Genomic DNA, 7,462 nt, shown 5'->3' on the forward strand with positions numbered 1-7,462 from the left:
AGCGTTTTTTGGCTGCAGCCCTGTTGTGTACTGCTGGTGTTTTACAAAAATATGTTTTTTTTTAAGGGTACTGTAGCGCATTTTTGTGCCCTCATAAGTGCATTTCACATACGTACATCTAAGTACTCTACTATTTTGTACCTGCTAACCTGTCAAGGGCCTACATACTGTGAAAGGACAGTCAAGAGGAACCACCGGCTGGTATTTTACAAAAATACTGAGTTTTTAGGCGTATTGTGGCGCATTTTTCTGCCCTCATCATTGCAGACGGCATAGGTACATCTAAGTAGTGTACTATTTTGTACCTGTTAATCTGTCAAGGGCCTACACACTGTGAAAGGACAGTCAAAAGTAATCACAGGCTGGTGTTTTACAAAAATACAGAGTTTTTAGACGTATTGTAGCGCATTTTTCTGCCCTCATCATTGCATACGGCATACGTATATCTAAGTAGTGTACTATTTTGGACCTGTTACTCTGTCAAGGGCCTACATACTGTGAAAGGACAGTCAAAAGTAATCACCGGCTGGTGTATTACAAAAATACAGAGTTTTTAGGCATATTGTAGTGCATTTTTCTGCCCTCATCAGTGCATACCGCATAAGTACATCTAAGTAGTGTACTATTTTGTACCTATTAATCTGTCAAAGGCCTACATACTGTGAAAGGACAGACAAAAGTAATCACCAGCTGGTGTTTTACAAAAATGCAGAGTTTTTAGGCGTACTGTAGCGCATTTGTCTGCCCTCATAAGTGCATACCACATACCTACATCTAAGTAGTGTACTATTTTAAACCTGTTACTCTGTCAAGGGCCTAGATATGTGGAAAAGAGATAAAAGAGACAGGGAGAGGATAGCGCCTCGCGTAATTCAGTGGGATAATCCCGGTCCGCAACCCCAGTGTTAGTGGTACTCACCTGGGGTATGGCTCGATATGTGCATATCTCCCCTCCGTGTGGGGTCAGATGGTCTCTGGCTGCAGCCTGCAGGATCCAGCCGGGTCCTCGATGAAAGGTCGGCAGTAGACTTGTGGAATGGTGCAAAGAAGATTGCAAAAAAATGGTCTGCGGTGGCGCTGCCTTGTAGAGATCGGAATGAAGCTTCGGTCTTGTAATTAAAATCTCATTTATTGAAACATAAACTGAGATATGGACATGCAAAACGCGTTTCGAGGGTAAGTTCCCCCTTTCTCAATTGCAAGAATTACTGTAATTTGTGAAAGTCCAGGCAAAAGTACTTACCGGCTGGTGGTGTACTCAGATACTTTTTTAAGTGTACTGTAGCGCATTTTTCTGCCCTCATAAGTGCATACCACATACCTACATCTAAGTAGTGTACTATTTTGTACTTGTTCATCTGTCAAGGGTCTATATACTGTGAAAGGACAGCCAATAGTACACACCTGCTGCTGTTTTAGACAAATACTGTTTTAAGCGAAGTGAAGTGTTTTGTACTCCCCTCATATACTCAATAAGTATGTCAGGCAGAGTAGTGAAATTTCAATTTCAATTTCAAAATCCTCAATTTCAAAATCTTCCTTTTTAATTTAAAAATCATAAATTTTAATGGTCTCCTCATGCTTCTGCCAACTCCTGGCTGTGCCATTCAGACACTATATGGTCTCCTCATGCTTCAGCCAACTACAGGCTGTGTCATTCAGGCAATATATGGTTTACTGATGCTGCTAGGCATGGGTCTGGTAATAAAAATTGTCACGTACCGGCAGGACTGGTAGTGGATCCCCTGGACCAGAGAGGGGTTGGCATGGGTTGTACCAGAGGACCGGTTCTAAGTGGTTACTGGTTTTCACCAGAGCCCGCTGCAAGGCAGGATGGACTTGCTGCGGCGGTAACCACCAGGTTGTATCCTCCAGTAAAAACTCGAGTAGGCGGTAGCAAGGGGTTTGGCAACAGGCAAGGCAATATACACAATATGGAACGCTTTCTCAGGGGCACTAGGGCAAAAAGATCCGGCAAGGGCAGAAAGGGGCAGGTGCCTTTTATTGGGAAGGACAGGGGAAGTGAGGAACCAGCGCACCAATTACCGGTGCGCTGGCCCTTTAAATTTACTAAAGGTGGGGCCGCGCGTGACGGGAGGAAGAGTTGGACGGCGCAGAGAGCGGGGAGCCAGGTAAGTGGAATAGGGACGCGGCGCATGAACGGGGACCAGCCGTCACGGCAGCCGCGTCCCCGACACAAGGGAACCCGGGATCCTGAGGCAGTAGGCCGAGGGAGCGGGTGCTCCGGTCCGGGGAAGGGGACCGGAGCGCATGCTGTGACAGTACCCCCCCCCTTAGGTCTCCCCCTCTTCTTGGTGCCCAGAAAAGAGAGAATGAGACTGCGGTCCAAGATGTTCTCCTCAGGCTCCCAAGACCTCTCCTCAGGACCGCAGCCCTCTTAATCCACCGAGAGATCTTGGTCGCCAAAGCTTGGGAGAGAAACGGTTGAAGACAGCAGGTTTAAGAAGAGAGACATGGAAAGAGTTATGGATTCGGAGGGAGGGAGGAAGATGGAGCTGGTAAGAGACCTGATTGATCCGACTCTTCATTTTGTAGGGTCCCAAGTAGCGAGGACCCAACTTGTAGCTTGGAACCTTGAATCGGATGTATTTGGAGGAGAGCCAAACCTTGTCACCTGGGCGGAATTCCGAAGGAGCTCTGCATCTCTTGTCGGATTGGACCTTCATATGAGCAGATGCCTTGAGGAGAGCCGCGTGAGTATCATGCCAGATGGTGGAAAAGTCCAGTACTAGATTGTCAACAGCATGTACAGAAGAAGGCGTGGAAGACTGCGGCAGAGGTGGAAGAGGATGTCGGCCAAAGACTACAAGGAAAGGAGACTTGTTAGAAACAGAGGATTGTTTGTAATTGTAAGAAAATCCCGCCCAGGGAAGTAGATCCACCCAATTGTCATGGCGAGAGGATACAAAGTGGCCCAGATAGTCACCCAAAATTTGGTTCACCCGTTCTACCTGGCCGTTGGACTTAGGGTGGTATGAAGAAGAAAAGTCCAATTTGATCCCAAATTGCCCACAAAGGGCCCTCCAGAACTTGGAGACAAATTGTACCCTGTGATCCGAGACAATGTTCGGGAAGGCCATGGAGACGGAAGATGTGTTGGAAGAATTGTTTGGCTAACGTGGGTGCATTACAAAGGCCGAAGGGCATCACCAGATACTCAAAGTGCCTGTCCCTTGTGTTGAAGGCGGTCTTCAGGTGGCATGCAGTGTGATTGTATGCATGCCTCCCTGTGCAGGTAATACTTGTGGGTCAATGATTTTTTTGTGACATTGTCTCCACTCGCTCCTGCACAGTACCTTTTTTGGTAAAAACTTCCTGAGGAACCCCGGGTACTAGTTTATTACCGGGGGGAAATGCGTAGAGGTACTCTAAAGGTTTACATTTTATCCTTCTTTAATTTTGTTCCATTATCTTATTATTTGGTGAAGGATTGATTTATTTATTTATTATTTATCACTTTTTGTACACATAGATGTGCTGTATAATGATGCATCATTATATACAATAAAATAATGGCTTTGTATTGTCATGCATGTATACTATGGTTATAGTCAGCTTTAGGGAGTGGAGAGTCAACGGTTGAAGTGGGGGCGCCTCCCCCGCTGTTAGGTAGGGTGAGAATTTGTTGTAATAGGAGTGCTAGTTAGATCACATTATCAATATTGAATACATCAGAGCACTATTCTAACTCTATCTTACCCTATGACAGTCTCCTCCCATAGGACTGAAAAGAAAGCATAATCCGCAATACGTAAGTGCCATCCAACGTTATTGCTTTACTGTATTGTCTATTTGCATATGTATTTTTGTCCAAGTATACATACCTCTGACATATATGGTTATCAGCTTTATGTGAGCATCATTGATTATTTACATATACAGCAGATCGCTGGAGATTAAAAAGTTATAATATTTTAATAAGATATAATAAAAGGTAAATTTTAAATAGGGTATTGGTTATATATAGTAAGTTAGTTCTACACATGCCCACTCTATATGGTAATTAATTTGTAAGAATGAAGGCGGTCTTCCACTCGTCCCCCTCTCGGATGCGGATCAAATTATAGGCCCCTCGTAGGTCCAATTTGGTGAAGATCTTTGCCCCTCGATGACGATCAAATAGTTCCGAGATTAGGGGCAGAGGATAATGGTTCTTAATGGTAATCTTATTAAGTCCTCTGTAGTCAATGCAGGGACGGAGAGAACTGTCCTTCTTAGTCACAAAGAAAAACCCGGCTCCAGCAGGGGAGGAAGACTTTCGAATAAATCCTCTCTGTAGATTCTCACGTACATAGTCGGACATGGCAAGAGTCTCAGGAGGTGAGAGAGGATAGATCCTACCCCGTGGTGGGGTCGAACCGGGCACCAGGTCAATAGCACAGTCATAAGGTCTGTGAGGAGGAAGGACCTCAGCTTGCTTCTTGCAAAAGACATCTGCAAAAGAATGGTATGGCTTGGGCAGACCAGGAGGCGGAGTAACTTACGGGGCCTGTTTGACAGGAGGAGGCTTGAGACAACGGTCTGAACAGGAGGGACCCCAACGCAGGATTTCACCGGTGGTCCAATCAGGACAGGACAATGACGTTGAAGCCACGGCAGACCCAGGAGGAGTTCGGAGGAGCAGAAAGGGAGGACAAAGAACTCTAAGGTTTCAATATGGAATATTCCAATGTCCATCTGCAGAGGCTGAGTACGGAACTGCACAGTGGTAGAGAGTCTCTCACCGTTAACTGTAGAAATGAGGAACGGCTTAGGTAGACGGGTTACTGGAATATGGTACTTGTCAACCCAGGAGGCATGAATGAAGTTGCCAGCTGAACCGGAATCCAAGAAGGCAGAAGCGGAGAAGGAGGACTTGGAAGAGATGAACAACTGCACGGGTATGATGAGATGTGGAGAGGATGAATCCACACCTAGCAACGCCTCTCCCACGTTTACTAGGTGCGAGCGTTTCCCGAACGCGGTGGACGAAGAGGACAGTCTCGTAGGAAGTGCTCAGTACTGGCGCAGTACAGACACAGGTTCTCGTCTCTGCGACGGCTTCATTCTTGCGGAGTCAGGCGTGACTGATCCACCTGCATGGCTTCCACGGTGGGAGGCCCGGAAAGAGGTTGAGGTGGATGCTGAAAAATGGGAGCCAGACGAGGGTAGCGTCAAGGTTGAGCGTTTCCTTTTTCAAGAAGGAGTTCCTTTCGTCTCTCGGCAAAACGCTTGTCGATTCTAGTGGCCAGCAAGATGAGGTCACTAAGGGTGGAAGGTAGTTCACGTGCGGCCAGAACGTCCTGGCACAAAGGGCAGTTCAGTTCTGAAGCTAGGGTGAGAAACTGAATGGCGTAGTTACCCACGGTAGAGCCTCCCTGGGACAAGTTTAGTAAGGCAGTCTCTGCGGAGGTAACCCGGGCAGGTTCCTCGAAAACATTCCGGAACTCTTGGCAGGAGGAGGCTGGATCAGCACGGTCCCATAGCGGTGTAGCCCGGGCCAGGGCCTTCCCGGAGAGCAGACTGAGGATAAAGGCTACCTTGGCTCGCTCGGAAGGAAACTGGTCAGACAGTAGCTCGAGGTGGAGAGAGCACTGTGACAGGAACCCTCGGCACTGCTTAGGATCTCCGTCATACCAGTCCAGCAGGGATAGACGGACTCTTGAACCGGTGGCAACTGCAGGCGGTGGAGATGCAGCAGATGCAGGCGGAGGAGCTGGCTGTTGCTGAAACGGCAGGAGCTGCTGCAACATGGCGGTTAGCTGGGCCAGCTGCTGACCTTGCTGGGCCACAATGGAGGTGAGGTCCGCTAGGCTTGGCAAAGGAACATCATCGGGATCCATGGCCAGATCTTACTGTCACTTACCGGCATGACTGGTAGTGGATCCTCTGGACCAGAGAGGCGATGGCGCGGGTTGTACCAGAGGACCGGTTCTAAGTGGTTACTGGTTTTCACCAGAGCCCGCCGAAGGTGGGATGGACCTTATGCGGCGGTAACCACCAGGTCGTATCCTCCAGTAGCAACTCGACCTCTCTGGCGGCTGTTATGGCATGGTACACAGGGAGCAGGCCGGAGCGTAGTCGGACGTAGCAGAGGTCAGGGCAGGCGGCAAGGGTTCAAAGGCGAGTAGGCGGCAGCAACAGGTTTGGCAACAGGCAAGGCAATACACACAATATGGAACGCTTTCTCAGAGGCACTAGGGCACAAAGATCCGGCAAGGGCAGAAAAGGGCAGGTGCCCTTTATTGGGAAGGACAGGGGAAGTGAGGAACCAGCGCACCAATTACCGGTGCGCTGGCTCTTTAAATTTACTGAAGGTGGCGCGCGTGCGCCATAGAGAGCGGGGCCACGCGCGCCGGGAGGCAGAGGTGGACGGAGCGGGGAGCCAGGTAAGTGGAATAGGGACGCGGCGCGTGAACGGGGACCAGCCGTCACGGCAGCCGCGTCCCCGACACAAGGGAACCCGGGCTCCCGGTCACACTGACCAGGGGACGCCGGGATCTCGAAGCAGTAGGCCGAGGGAGCGGGCGCTTCGGTCCGGGGAAGGGGACCGGAGCGCACGCTGTGACAAAAATGTTGTTATGGTAGCACTAGCTACCTAAAGTCTTCGGTTTAAATTTTAGAATTCATCTTTTAATCTTAGGGATTGTGAAGTCCTCGTGTCTACTCATGCTGCTGCCAACTCCTGGCTGTGCCATTCAGACACTATATGGTCTCCTCATGCTTCAGCCAATTACAGGCTGTGTCACTCAGGCAATATATGGTTTACTGATGCTGCTGGGCCTAAAAATGTTTTATGGTAGCACTAGCTACCATAAATCTTCAATTTAAATTTTAAAATTCATCTTTTAATCTTAGGGATTGAGAAGGCCTAGTGCCTACTCATGCTGCTGCCAGCTCCGGGATGTGTCATTCTGCCACTATATGGTTTCCTTATGCTGCCAACACCTCCACGCTGTGTCATTCAGCCACTATATGGTCTCCTCATACTGATGCCACCTCCAGGCTCTGTCATTGTGCCACTCTGCGGCAGTGATTCTGAAAGCGATGCCTGTAATCTGCATGTCATACTGAATAACAGTATTATTTCACTACCCAAGCACACTCCATATGCGAGTTAGAACACCCCTATTGAGGCTCACTGTAGGCCAGAAATAGCCGTTTTTAATACAGATTTGCCACAAATAAATTTGGATCGAAAAATTCGGCGAATCGACCGAATCAAATTTTTCAAAAGTTCACTCATCTCTACTGACAATGTATATCAGAGCAAAAATCAAGTTATGAGGAGAAAAGAACTGTCTGAAAAGCTGGAAGAAGTTTGAGGCAACCAGGACTCTTTCTAGAGTTATGAGTTTGCAGAGAAAAATGTCCCTTAAAAGGTGCTACACTCAGCATGGAAGATAACAATAAAACTTAGATATAGTTTTAAGGCTTTATTAATCCAATTACGCATTTTGGG

This window comes from Hyla sarda, chromosome 5 (assembly GCF_029499605.1).
Source record: "Hyla sarda isolate aHylSar1 chromosome 5, aHylSar1.hap1, whole genome shotgun sequence".
Classification (NCBI taxonomy): Eukaryota; Metazoa; Chordata; class Amphibia; order Anura; family Hylidae; genus Hyla; species Hyla sarda.